This window comes from Vicia villosa, linkage group LG3 (genome assembly GCF_029867415.1).
Source record: "Vicia villosa cultivar HV-30 ecotype Madison, WI linkage group LG3, Vvil1.0, whole genome shotgun sequence".
Taxonomy (NCBI): Eukaryota; Viridiplantae; Streptophyta; class Magnoliopsida; order Fabales; family Fabaceae; genus Vicia; species Vicia villosa.
In genome coordinates, this window is record NC_081182.1 from 75,813,337 (window position 1) to 75,828,803 (window position 15,467).

Here is a 15,467-nt window from a genome sequence, read left to right on the forward strand (position 1 = left end):
CACAAAATATTTCTTCTTCTCCTATTTTATATTTCTTTCGTTCTTCCTAATCAGTGAGCCCAGAATCGTTCAATTTTTTCATAAATTACCAACACAGCATCACAGAGATTCATCGATTAAATTTTATCAGGCATAATTTCATTCACCAAAATCATAAACCAATGCAAACTATTTCATAATCAACACAGCAATAGTCACAGGCAAATTTCCAGAAAATCACAACACCATAAACATCAAAGTTATACCAAACACGGAGATAAAATTATAACCCCAAACCCCACATATGGTTCATCATATCCCTATTTATAGAGGAAGAACTCCACCCTTATCTTTGGATCGATGGTTGCTCTAAATTTTCCGATCGAAATCACCTAATGCTCTTCGTGCCTTCTCTGCTATCTTCTCCCCCAAAACCATCTTCTGTTATGTGCCTTTATGTGATTTTTTTTTGTTTTTCTGTTTTTTTTTCAAAACCTAAGTGATATACTACCACCTCTATTTGCTTCACAATTTTAATTGGGCCAATATTCACTCGTACAACACACACACATTTAGCTCACCTAATTAAAGTATACACCCACTATTATTCTATGTCTAATTTAATCGGTTTATTTAATTTAGCGGAATATCTCCCAAACACCAATAATTATACTAATATTTTTAATACTAAAAATGCTAAATATCTCTACTAAAACTCGACCTGATATTCCGTTAAAATATCCGACTCGACAAATCCAAACGCGACAAAACACAATAAATACTAAAAATTAACCAAATTAAATATGTAATTGCATTACGGGTGTTACATCACTGACCATCCTCTCCACAATGGAAACTGCCTTTGGACCGCCCTGCTCAATGATACCTCTATCCAATTCATCCTGCCCAAGCACATGTATTCGCTGGCATATCGGCAGGAGATCAATGGCATGGGCATCCTCGGCTTGTTGGTTCTCCAAGATCTCTTCATGTGCTGGCCTAGGTGGATCTCCATGAGCATCGGGTGTCATCAAAGGATGTGACACCCGATAAAACCATGTCACGTACCCATCTACACAATGCCAGCTCTGGGTGGCCAGCATACATCGGTACTCCTCAGGCACCAAATGATGCGCTCAATCCTCATATATAGCAGTGAGGCCCACTCGGATAGCGGTGTCAGGAGCAACCTCAAACGGAAACCTCTTTATCATCTGCACACGTCCAAACTGTCTAATGCACCACTCCGGTAGATACCTAACCATGATGTTAGTCCCACATGCCAACCATCCATAATATAATGTGATGCGGTCGAATGGGACAACATTACCGTAGTCAATGAAGGGCTTCCAATGGATGTCATCGTGAACAGTGCGATCGAGGTACACGCGATATGGGCCCACCTTGTTATTCCCCCTTTGGAGGGTGTATCGTGCGGCCCTGGGCATGGCGTCATCGTACACAGGATCAATATTGTAGTCGTGGATGCGGTGGAAGTATGAGATGATCCAACCCTGAAACACAAATACGAAAATATGTTAAAAATAAATATGAACCATAATTAAATGTGAAATAATTAAAAAGAAACATACCGTAAGGAGTGTGCAAGAGTCAGACAACTGTCTAGTCTTCCAGTTGGAGGCTTCGTTTAGCTTCTGGTATAGGTAAACCAGAATGGCGGCCCCCCAGTTTCACTCGTGAACTGTAGTCAGATCAATAAAGTACCAGAGATAATTCGTGTCGACGTAGGTTGCACTTTTGTCAACAAAAAGTGCAGTGCCTGCCAAGAACATGAACTGATACCGCAGAGCGCAACCACGGTGATACTCAACAAAAAGCCTGTCACCCGCTCCTCGGACTCCGCTGCCGCCACCAAGTGGTTCTCATAAATCTATTTTAAGCTGGAGAACCGGGTATGTGCCCCACTCGTTGTTCTGTACTCATAATCCGCCATGTTTGGGTTTATACCCAGATAGTCCACCATCCACTTTATGGCCTCAACCCTTTATATCCGAGAATGGTCCAGTAACCTCCCTCTAATTGGCAGGTGGAGCAGACGAGCCACATCGTTTAGGGTGATCGTTAACTCCCCAATAGAAAAATGGAAAGAAGACGTCTCCTTGTGCCACCGTTCAACAAAATCCCCATGCATGTCGTGGCTGATGTTACTATATTCGGTCACCCGTCAAGCCCGCTCCCAGCTACAACGTCATTAAACCATTGAGTCCGTGGTTTAAACAGATCAAATATTTTCCGCGCATGGTTCATGGATTTTATGGTCACCCATTCCTGTCACAACAAAAACTAAAACAAATAACATTGTTAGTTAAACCATTAGAAGAAAGTGCAATAAAAACATAAATAAAAACGGTTAAATTATAAAGTGCAATAAAAAAACAACATCGTCCTCCCAAACTCATCGAGTGCGCAGTTTTCAAATCTATTTCAAATCTAGATTTATTCATGTAGGAAATCGAATTCATGCGCGCAGTTTTCAAATCTAGTGCAAAAAACAGACTAAAAATTGATTTCCTACAAGGGTAAATCGATTTCCTGCACACATTTTCCAAAAAAAACAACATTAAAAGAGATAAAACCTTGATCAAACATATTATCAAACACCTTATGATCTTGATTATGATTTTGCATAAAAATTCCATCAAATCATGAGCAAATACCACCATTAGAACCACACAAATGTATCAATCAAGATCCACAAAGTACCACATCTTGAAGGATGAAAGTGAATCAATAAATTACTATTTGAAATCAACTTCTTCAAATCTACTTCAAGAATAACCTTCAACAAGCTTTGATCTACTAAGGATTGATGATAAAAAATTGTTTTGATGGAGGTTTAGCTCAAAGATCAGTAAGATTCAATGTGAATCTTACTAACTTTTTGGGGATGAAGAGCTTTGAGTGAAATTTGGGTTTCGGAAAGGATTGAGAGAGAATTCAAAAGCTTCAAGAGTTTTTCTTGCAAGGTGAGTTTGGCTATCAAAAGCTTTAGGAGATTTTCTTGCCAGATGAGTTTGGCTATCAAAAGCTTGTGAAATGAATTAGAGGAGACCTCTATTTATAGAATTGGAAATAATGATAGTGGCAAATTGGTAATTATTCTAGGAAGCTAATTTTGAATTTAGTTGGTGAAAATGTGATTAAAATGAGGTTTATGAAAAGAATTAATTATGGTAATGATGTGAAATATGGGTGATGATATAAAATGATCAAAGAAATGGGATTAGTGCCAAAATGATGTCATGTTGTCTCTTTTTTTCAAATTTCGTCCATGGAAATCGATTTCCCATATAGGTAAATCGATTTCCCCAGCCAATTTTTCAAAAAAAATTCTTTTTAATTTGCTTTGGCTCTGGATCGATTTTTACCTGTAAAAACAAACAAAAACAACAAAAATGCATATAATTTTTTTTGATTTTGGTTAGTATGAAGTAATATTCACAAATTAAACAACTATGGGTGCTTGGTCATTCCCCTAAGGAAAGATGAGCTCAGAGCACAAAAACCAAACCTCAAGATTGTGATCTTGATCAATGATTGGATGATCTTAGGGTCAAAAATTGGGGTATGACACAGGTATTCAATATGAAGTGAATATTATGGTCGGTATGATGGATCAGGGGAACAATGTTTGGGGCCCTTCGCGCTTTTCCTCTATGAGTGTGAAATTGTTCCAAAATACATAATGTAGGGAAATCCAACAAGAATGGAGTTACCAAACGAAGAAAATAGACTCTTAAAGATATAGTGAGGAGTATGATTAGTCATTCTTCTCTTCCAGAGTCACTTTAGGGAGAGGCATTAAAGACTGCATTTTATATCCTCGATAGAGTATCTAGTAAAGTAGCATCTGAGACCCCTTATGAGCTATAGATTGGGAAAAAGCCTGGCATCAGGCACCTGCTTATTTGGGGATGTCCAGCTGAAGTGGGACCTTATAGGCCTCTTGAAGCTAAGTTAAACACAAAGACAATGAACTATTATTTTATCTGATACGTCGATTGCTCTTACAGGTACAAGTTTTATAATTCATTCACTAGAACAATTGTTTAAACAAGAAATGCTAGATTCCTTGAGGATGTAGAGTTTGGAGGGTAATGATGCATAAGGAGTGTTGTCTTTAATGAACCAACTATTTCTCACAATGATGAAGTCTCTGTACTTATCATTGTTCTAAAAATAGATCTTGAAATAAAAAATGATGTTATTCCTAACACCCTTCAAGAACAAGAAAATATCGAGTTTCTTTCTCAAGCACCACCTATAGTTCCAACTCAACAATCTCAAGAGCCGGTATTAAGGTGATCCATTAGACAGAGAGGAAGAGTGCAATTCTAGATGATTATATTGAATTTCTTTAGAAACATAAGGATGTCGTTGGTTTGACTAAGAAATATCCTATCAACTTTAGTCAAACTATGCAGAGTCGAAACTCTCTTGAGTGGTTTGATGCCTTGAAGAATGAGATGGCTGACAATGATATTTGGGATCTCGTTAAATTACCTGAAGGAAAGAAACACATTGGTTGTAAATCAATATTTAAAATCAAAAGGGATTCAAATGGCAACATTGAGAGTTATAAAGCACGTCTTATCGTCAAATGCTTTACTCAAAAAGAAGGCATTGATTATAAAGATACTTTCTCTTCAATTTCTTAAAAAAGATTCTTTGAGGATCATGATGGCATTATTAGCTCATTATGATTTAGAGTTGCATCAGATGGATGTAAAAACTACATTTCTAAATGAAAATCTCAAAAAGACAATATATATGTGTTGCACCCTAAAATTTGCCCATCTAATTATTCTTAATTGGCTTATTACTTTAACTTCATTTACATCTTAGGTCATTAATAAAACCATGCATTTCATTAAACACATAATTAAAAGATCAAAGACCCTGGGCTATGGCTTTCTCTTGTTTATATCATCAATATGGTTCTAAGTTTAGCATCAAGAATTGATTCAATTGAGAGATTTCTTCAACCTCAAGTTATCAGTGGACTTTCGAGACTAACATGCAAGATGGATTGATTGGTCGCAAATTAGAACAAGGAAAGCTGGAAGTTCATTTGATTCGCAAAAAGACAAAAAAACTTCGTCTCATATTCGAAGGGGTCCTGAGTTTGTTTTATTCGAATCATAGAAGATGTTAACCAGATTCAAGTATTGGTCAGATTCCAGTTAACTTTGGGCAAAGTCAACCTAGTTGGTTTTGTTGACTGAAGTTATACATGGGTCATAATTCAAGGCAAGATGAAGTAAAAGTCAAACTATTCAAACTCCGTCATCATGTATCCATCACATTTCTAATTACATCACAAAGTCAAAGTTCCAAAATTCCTTACAAAACTCAAGTCAACCATTTCCATTACAAAGATTCAAAATACAGTTCCATTACAAAAAAGATACAAAAAAATTACAACTAGCTGACTAAAGTCAACACTATCCTAAACACTTCAATTCTTCAACCTCCATGATTATGCTTTAGTCCTTGCCTCATTGTTGGGATTAACCTTGCTTTAAGACCATTGCTCCACACAAAAATCCAATTGCATCATTCTGCAACACAAAATCAGAATCAACATACTCAGTCACATTATTCAAAATCAAACCATACAATCCATTCAATCATACCAATTGAGAAAACTACAAAAATTAATTCAAAACCATTCATATATACAGCCCTGCGAACCATTACCATACATATAGCCAACTGAGCAATTGTTATACCCAACTCAGCCCTGCATCAGTCAAAAAAGAAAGAAACAGTTCAGTTTAAATTGAAGGAAAAACAAAGTCACATTCATACCCCACACAGCATGTATCAGCAGCATACAAAAAAAACATCACCATCATAAACCAAGTGCTAACTCTGCATAATTAACATTGCAGCCCCTGCAAAGAATCTAAACATACTGCCACAATCAAGCAATGCTGCACAAACAAACCTAGAACTTGCAGCCATACCATTTCAACTTGATCCAATACAAAAAAAACACATAGTTTAGCATTTGTATCTATCATCATCAAGTTCAGTTCAGCCGGCATACTCTCACATTTTTATTCATATACCAGCAGCCATATTCATTTCAAAGGAAAATTGTGCAACAAAAAATATCAGAGAAGAGAAATTCTTGGTCTTTTATCAGTAGCCCACAAATCACATTCAAGAAGAAAAAAAAAGAAGTTAACTCTAACTGCTTTAGTCTTAACAGAATTTAGAAGTTCCCTAACATTCTCTTCATCAATCAGCCATTCATAAGTTATTTTCCAAACCTATAACTACCTTTAACAGCCCCTTTAATCCTACAATAAACCATCCTAAACAGAACCATAACTAACTATTTCTAAACTACCTAACCGATGTCATAACTGTAATAACAACCTATAACTAACTTCCAGCTCATCAAAAACAGAAATAACTGAATCCCTAACAGATTCTAACTAACATATAACTGAACCAACCCTCACCCTCAAATTCATAACAGAAACTTCTCAATCCAAGGGCTCACAATGACTCTCCTCTAACTGAATCCTCTCACTCTCATTCTATATAAACTCAACCTCTCCTTCATTCAAGGCTCTCCACTCCATTGATCTTCATCACTCTCATTCACCTCCATCTTCATCTTCTGTTCCACCCTTCATCACCACTACACAATCATCTTCACTTCACAACTCCACAGAATTCACCATTGTTCTTCAACCACTCTTCTCACCCTCTCAGCTACACCATTCAGCATCTTCATCATTCAATCATCTTCAATCACCATCAACACTGAATCTTGAACCTCCTTCCTCTTCAATCTTCTTCTCATCGCATCACCATATCCGCTCCGTTATGCAATCTCCAAGAACAACTTCTCGAGAGCACATACAACATAAGAAAAATCAGAAAAGATGAAGAAGAGAGTTCGGGATTCGTAGAAGCAGCAAGAAATCGGAGAGTAGGAGATGAGTTTACCTGAATATAGAGCCATAGATCTCCGTCCATCACCGTCACACTTGAAGCATGGTCGTAACAACTCTGACGACTAAATGTCCGCTTCTCCGGTAGCGGTTTGCTTATGCACCCTCTGTCCTTGATCTTCGAGAGAGAATCAGAGACGAACAACACGAGAGGTAAACGAGAGTTCCAACGGATGGGCTGAACGTCGGAGAACACGAGATCGGCGCCGTAGAGTTGAATCGGAAATGAAGAGAGACGAAAGGTGATTTGCGGAGGCGTCAAGTTCATGGAGAGGCCTGTGCCTTCGCCGCGCGCCGTCTGAGTGTGAGAGGAAGAAGAAAGAGCGAAATCTCTTGAACGAAGAGAGCTCAAAGGTCACAACTCTCTTGACCTAATCCCCTTTTTTATCTCTTGCTTTGATTAATATGTTAATTGAGATTAATGTGAATTAAGTGTGTATTAAACGTGGATTTAATTGGAATTAGTATGTAGTTTAGATTGAATTCAGTCCTAAATTAGAGATTCTGGAAATTCAACCATGAGAAATCCATTGGATCAACACAAAAAACTATGGGCCACGAATTGCTTGTTCACCCCCTTTGGCCCATGTTGACATTTTCCTCTTGCCAGAAATCTGAGAACAAACCCTTGGGCCAAGCTGCTATTCGCACATCCCCCTGGCCCAGATTCTTTTTTGACAAAATCTGTAAACAAAAAAACGCCCTTGGGCCTCAATCTGATTGGGCCCTGCGCCCTGGCTTTTCACACCCCTAAATTCAATTTGCACCCCCAGTTCTATCATTATTATTTTAGATTTCAATTAGATTTTTTTGCTATTTCTTTTAGTAATTAATTGCTAAATTTTTTACTATTCTTTTAGACATTAGTGCACAATTTTGACATAGAAAATAATCATAAAAAATATTAGTTTTTAGGCTATTTGTTTTTTAGTCTTTTTACTTGACTTGTAATTCAATTTTTCTCATAAAAAATCAACATAAAAATAATAGTACTTTTAATTCACTTTTGCACTATATTTTGACTTGTTACTTCATACTTGTGTATAATTTTGTACCATTGTATCCTTACTCAATTTTGCTCATGATGTGACTTTATTTTCATGTTTCCTCAATTCCTAACCTTTAGGTAGAAACCATGATAACATTAGGTAGAAGTTCCCTTCATACTTAGGCTAGTTTCTTTTCCTTTTCAACCTTAAAACACCTAACAATATCCAAATAAATTTCCCATAAAAAATACCAAGAAAACTCATAAAAAATGACTAATAAATACTTTGACTAATAAAAAGGGAATGGAAGCTTGTAACTTCTCTTGCTTAAGGGATGTTCGAGTGCTTGGAGCTCCCTTGCTTAAGGGTTCCATTCAGGGGTAAGTTCCCAACCTCTAAAAAACACAAACCAAAGAGTAACTCGAGTTTCCCTTGCTTAAGGGATTTCCTCGAAACGCTCAGACTCTCTTCTCTATCTCGCCTCCGAGGCATTCTTTAATCGGACACGTTATTTCCGCTCCATTCCCAGCTTAAGACTCCAGAGGTCGAGCAGCGGAGTGCGAATGTAACTTCGTCCACTAAAAAACACAAAAACAAACAAAAACTAAAGAGCCGAACTACGGCGCTCTGATTCCTGAAAAGGATACGTAGGCATTGGGTCGCGGGGCCTGAGCGAGCACAACTATTTAATAACCTTATTTTCCCCGTGTTTCTTTTCTTTCATTTGCATGCATTCCCTTAGAATTAAGCTATAGATTTATACACCCTTTAGATAGCAACAAACATAGGTGGATACCGTCGAGTACGATGGGCGTGAGGGGTGCTGGCACCTTCCCCTTGCGTAACCGACTCCCGTACCCTATCTCTGGTCGAAAGACCTTTTCTTATCCTTTCTTTATTCTAGGTTTTCTGATATTCCTTTCCCTCTTTGGGATAAATATATTGGTGGCGACTCTGTTCATTTTCGCGAGCGTGCGACAATATGGTGCAACTAGAAAACTTTATGTCAGGAGACCCAAAGTTTATGGTTTGCAAACTCAAGAAATTCATCTATGGCCTTAAACAAACTTCTCTTCAATAGTATTACAAGTTTCATCAAATTATATCCTCATTTGTTTTTTAGGCTAATCCAGTTGATACTATATATAGATGATATCCCTTCACTATTATCTAATGTAGTTAAAACAACATATATTTTATAAAACATCAATCGAAACACAAAGAAAGAAAGAATTTTGAAAAAAATTACCAAATCAAATGGATTAGAAAGAGAAGCTTGAATGGATGAGAAATTTGCATGAATGAGAAAGAGATCCAATGCTAGAAATTTGAACGGATAAGAACCTTGAATGGATGTGAGAGTTGAAATGGTCTTTTTTGAGAATTTTTTAAAAAATGAAGAAGGAAGAGAGAAGCGAGGAGTTTCATGTGAGTATATGAAATAAAACCGTCTGAAGATGCATCTCTGAACCACCCACTAAAAGTTGAATTAATAATGTGTACGGAGATGCGTCTTCGAACCACCAACTAAATTTTAAATTAATGGTGTGCACATATATGTATTTTCGGACTCACCTTGTTCACATACGGATATGCATTTTCAGATTAAAATTTGGCAAAAATATAGTACATTATTAACTTGTGATGAGGGTGTCTAAAAAAATGTACGTCTAAAAATGTATCTTTGAACGTTATGGATAGTTAGAACTTTTCACAATAGTGGAGAAGCACCTTAAAAGAGAAAAAAAAAGTTTTAAAAAAAATGTCCTATCAATTATTATCACTTAAAAAAAAACTTTATTAGAGTCTTCAATTCAAATCCCCTGCTCAACCTACAAAAATTTCGATAGGAAAATTCATGCAAAACTGAAAGTTGAATCCCGTGTAAGGATCAAAAGGACATAGTGCCTAAAGCGGCCAGTGCATTATTTTCGATAATAGATTAAAAAGCAAAGCAGAAAAAGCTATTGTGTTCATGTAAATAGTATATCCGTTTGTGAAAGCCGAGGCACCTTTAGCTCTTGACTTTTGCTTAAGCATGGTCGCTACTTTTTGTAAAGCTCAGCTTTTGCAGTTTTGAGTACCTAATCCTCATTAAAATGAATATCACACATTTATTCAGGAGTATAGGAAACTAAATATAGAACAATTAAATGATAAAAAATAATAATAAAACACAACAGTAATTTTATGAAGAAAATTATGGGTATTCTCATATGAGATAAAATGTATTAATATTAGTATACACTTTTTTCAAGTCTAAATTCAGCAGCAGATTCGTTACTATTCAAAAGATAAAACATTAATTATAAAAAAAAAATTGTGAATGAATCTAGGGATTCAAAATTCAGGTATATCCAACTATTGTTAGTAATCTACGTCTAACAAATAACAAATTTATTATTTTCTCTCTATTATATAGAGAGTGTGCCAATTTAAATATTTGGTTTTAATTTTAATTTACTATTCTCTTTCACATACTTATATAAGCATTAAAGTATTAATATTGCAGAGCATCCCATTCTTCGCCATCAGAAGCAATGATCAATTGTTACCTCTGATCCTACTCCATTTTTTGCTTACGTACTGATCAATGGCACCGTATATGGGAAATAATTTTTTATTTCTACGTTTTTCCACGATTTCACGTTTGCTTTTCTATTCGTCAATTCGTAACCTCCTCAAGTCGTCGAATCCGAAGCACTCAAAATCGAACACAAAAATTTACGTGTTCGGTGCAATCAATTATCATTTCAACTTTGATTCTTGAATTTCCAAATCTCTGATTCCTACGCTTCTAAGTAATGGTTGAATCCAAATCTACTCGTTTTGCCGCTGCGCGAGAAGCTGTTGCCCCACCTCAAGTAGTGATGAACCGACCACCCCACCTCATTCCCAAGGCATTGAAAATCAAAGATCAGAGGTTCTATTGCATCCAGATCTATTCCAAACACCTCAGATTTCTGGATTTGTCCAAATGCCTCAGGTTGGACCTCTGATTCCACATCTAATTTTGCAACCCGAGGCTTTACTTGGTTTCTAACTACCGCATGCTAACCTTGGATTACAAAGCGCCATCAAGTTGCTAAATAACATGTACAACATCGTTCGACAGCAGAACTCACAAGCAATAGATGAAAGGTTGTTTCACCTCGAAGAAAGTCTACACAAAGAACATATGTAAGGGAATACCATTCAAGAGGCTTTATCAAGGAGAACTCGAACCTCCTTCCCTGAGCCGACCGCGACGAAGAAATATGGAGATTGTATATTGGAGAATCAAGAAAAAAGGAAGAAACACCAAAGTTCTTCATAAAGCCAAGGGAGGCTGAGGCATCACCGCTCCTCCCCAAGATCAGACAAAAAATCAGCCATCGATGAAAAAGCTTAAGCATCCTCTGTGCTCTTGGATCTTTGACATCTAAAAACCAAAATCCATGGAGAAACCTCTCAAGCTAGGTGATTGTAATGGAAATGGATATTCGGACGAGCACATGTAGCTCGTCAATGATCAGCTAAATTAATTTTGTGTTGAAGACTATTTTGTGGATGACTACAGAGGATCCAAACTTCAGGTACATCCAAAGACTCTTCGCAATCTACGCCTAACAAATAACAAGATTTTATTTTCTCTCTATTATCTATAGAGAGAGCGCACCAATTTAAGTACTCAGTTTCAATTTCAATTTTAATTGATTATTCTCCTTCACATACTGGCATAAGCGTTGGAGTACTAACATTGCACATCAGCCCATTCTTCTCCATCGGAAGCAAAAATCCATGGTTACCTCTGATCCTACTCTATTTTTTGCTCACGAACTGATCAATGGCTGTAACGCCCCGAATTTAATTAATTGGTTAATTAAATTATTAAAGTATTTAAATATTGGATTTAGTCGAAATTGGATGGTCGGTATTATTTTAAGAGGCGTATTTGGATTTATTAAGTTAAAGTTGGATTTAGTCAGATAGTCGGAAGAATAATATTAAGAATAATATTATTTATTTATTGAGATGTTTATTGAAATTTTCGCATTTTGGGACGATTTAGTCGGTATTAGTTCGAGATGGCTGATCGATATTTAATTGAAGATTTTAATATTTTTTAGTATTAAAAATATTAATGAGTTAATGTTTAGCATTTTGGGAATTTTCCGAGTAATTAGGATTAGACCGGAAATATGAGACATTGAGTAATAAATCAGTATATTAAAATAATCGATTTTATTTTAATGATATTTAAGTGGAAGTATTATTTTTACATTAAGTGTATTAATTATATTGGGCTTATATTATGGTATTTTTAAGTGTTAAGGATGTATTTTATTAGGCCCATTATTAAGTAGTAGTAATTAAGTGGTGGTGTTACTTGTCTTTTTGGAAAAAGTGATAGCATAGCAAAGAAAGAGAAACCGTGAAAGAAGAAGAAGAAATAGAGAAAGGGGGTTAGGGTTGTGAAGAGGAGAAGAAGGAGACCCAAAATGTTGCTTTAAAGTGTCATTTTTCTCCAATTTTCCATTGAATCTTCTTAGAGCTACACTCAATCTAAGGTAAGGGGAGATTCTTTCTACCTAAATGGGAATATGATGGATTGTATGTGGGTTAGGGTATAGATTGGTCATTTTCTTGGGTTGAATTTATTTGCTGTCATGGTTGAAATTGCAATTCATTCTCATAATTTAATGTTGATGTACATTGAAAATGAAATTATGTGAAATATTGGGCATTTGTGCGTGATTGGAAAGCTATGAAAACCGGCGCTTAGAGGCCGTGACGTCTGTCATCACTAGCCTGCTTGATGACCAGCATCGGGTTAAGTCGTATTCTTTTATATTTCATTAGGTGCATATGTTCTGTTCTTAACTCCATGATACTACATCAAGTAATATATATATATAAGTGCATATAATGGAAATGAAAACACACCATGAAGCTACCATTATTTTAGTTTCCAGCTTTTCCCGTGGCATTCTGCTACTTTGTTGCTTGCTGCTACAATATTTATGTTCTATTAATTATTTCCATGTCTCCTACTGTTACTTAATATACATATATATAATGATAGAAATGAATCATAATGATATGGAATATAATTAGAAAGAGTAGGATATGAAGTGTGCAATATAGAATTAATAAAATGCAAAATAGTCATGTTTGATCGAAATAGCCGAATTAAGCGGTATAATTAGTTGTCCGGAATTTGATGAAAATTTACGTGGTAGCTAAGTTTAATTAGTAGATTAACGTCGTGGTGTTATTTTGTTGAAATTTTGATATTTTACGAGTCGACCGAAATTGTGTTTGATTTAAATCTTCTTTATACCCAAATGTTGGTTTTGTGATGGAAATTGACACAAATTTTAGGAATAGAATATAATGGAATTGGAATTAATATAGTGTGACATTAATCGGTTGATTAAATTAAATAGTAGAATTAATTGGAATATACTTAGACTTGGATAAATTATTCGGTTTATCGGTAAATTACGGTATCTTGAGAATTTGACCGTAATCGTGATTTGGTTGAATATTTATGTTGAGAATAATATTTTGCTATGCTAATGATGCTGTCTTGATAAATAATATTATGTCTAATTGAATTAGTTGATAATTGGAAGTTGATTCGGTTTACTTGATAAATTAGCATGTTGAGATTATCTTACGAATTGATTGAAAATTGTGGTTTGGATTTGGATGACTTTGTTAATATGTGAAATTGAGTAATTGTGCCGATGTGACGAAACGTGATGATAATTGTAATAATCTTGATGATTTGTAATATATTTGTGATGATGATTTTGTGACTAAGTGACTATGAAATATTATGATGACGTGAATTACCTCGTATAGATGGTAATTGATTATGATATAGGCTTATGCCTCGTGACGATATGTGATTGTGATGAGTATGCCGTATTGTCTTGTTTGTCGAGTCACATTTCATATGCATACTCTGTGACGGCCTGAAAACTATGGCAAACATGACGGCCTGAAAACTATGGCAAACATGACGGCCTAAATGGCAATTGGTGACGGGGGCTGAAGCTCCGATTGGTACCACATGCATATGCACAGTTGAGTCACATTTGAGTCGTTGTCCGTTGTTGTTGGTTGGAGTTGTTGATTATGCATTGCGTTGCTTAGATGATGATATAGATGCTTATGTGTTGACTTGTTGATGATGCTTATATGATGACTTGTCGAATATGTTTATATGTTGATATCATGACTATTCATTGATGATGTTCTTTGTGCTGTTTAAGTTGATGTTGTGTGAGGCGATGATTCATTTATATTCTTTACCTAATATATGATTTATCATGATCCTATTTATATAGTTTGATATCTCACCCTTGCTGCTGATGTTTCCCCTACCATGGAAAATGGGCAGGTACTCAAGTATAGCTTTGGAAATTGTCGCTTCATCGAGTCCTGTTGGTGTGTCGCTCTGATACGTAGCACTCGGGGGGGTTGTTTACATTGTTGTTCTATGTTGTTAATGTTTTATTTGTTGTTATTATAACCGTTGAATATAAGTTGAATAATATGAAGTACTTGTTATACTTCTAAGTTGTTTGAGTTGAATAAAGCTGATAGTTGACTGTTATTCGAATGCTATGTATCATTGTTAAATGACATACAAGTTGAAGTTTTAAGTTGATATGTGATACTCCAATGTGTTGTTTGAAAATTTTAAATACTCTGATATTTTATGCATTATAATTTTCGGGTAGAATTTGGGGTGTTACATTAGTGGTATCAGAGCCTGGTTGGTCCGTCCGGCCAAGTCGTCGAGTCAGTTGAGTTATGTGACAGTTGAATTCTGTTAGTGTTTTATTCTTTAGTACGCGACACGTGTGAAACACTGTTGGTACTTATTTGTTTTGTTGCAGGAAGTAGTTTGAGCAAAGTGGGGGAGAAGCTGTGCTTCTCGGTTATGTTTCGGTTGTAAGTTATTGGCAGAATGTATTGCTTAAGGAGACAGTGCATGTATTGTTGGAGCTTGTTGACATGGATTCAAGGTTTTGGTTGTTTAACAAGCTTGGAGCGTCTGTAGAAGGAGAATGATCAATAATTATTGACGTTTACTCTTCGAAGGATGAGGAACAGTGTAGCAGTTGTTGATCTGCAAGTATGGTGCAAACTCATGATGTTTTGGGAGGTAACAGTTAAGTACCAAGAATAAATCCTGGAAGATGGAATTTAGAAAGTTGTTGTGTTCAGCATTGTGGATGAACTATGAAGTTGTCAGTGCGATTAGCCATGTGAAAGGTACCGGTGTTGGAAAAATGATAGAGTGATGAAGTTGCGGTGGACTTTATGTGGGACTCGCATAAGTGATTGTCAGATATCCGATTTGAAGCGTCGGAAAGATAACATGGTGAATTTTAATACAAGAATGGATGCCGCAACTGTAAGTAGATTTATTTGTGACAAGATGGTGTTGGAAAGATGTGAAGTTAGCGGTTACGCTTGTCTTTGGAAAACAAACTTGTGCGTTGGTATC

General features: G+C 36.0%; 1 long non-coding RNA gene across 1 annotated transcript; it reads left to right on the top strand.

Annotated features, from left to right (window-relative positions):
* Nucleotides 1-12,294: 12,294 nt before the first annotated feature.
* Nucleotides 12,295-14,651, top strand: LOC131656112 (uncharacterized). The gene is made up of 2 exons (XR_009299998.1): nucleotides 12,295-12,510; nucleotides 14,352-14,651. It is a non-coding gene; the product is annotated as an uncharacterized LOC131656112 (long non-coding RNA).
* The last annotated feature ends 816 nt before the right edge of the window (nucleotides 14,652-15,467 follow it).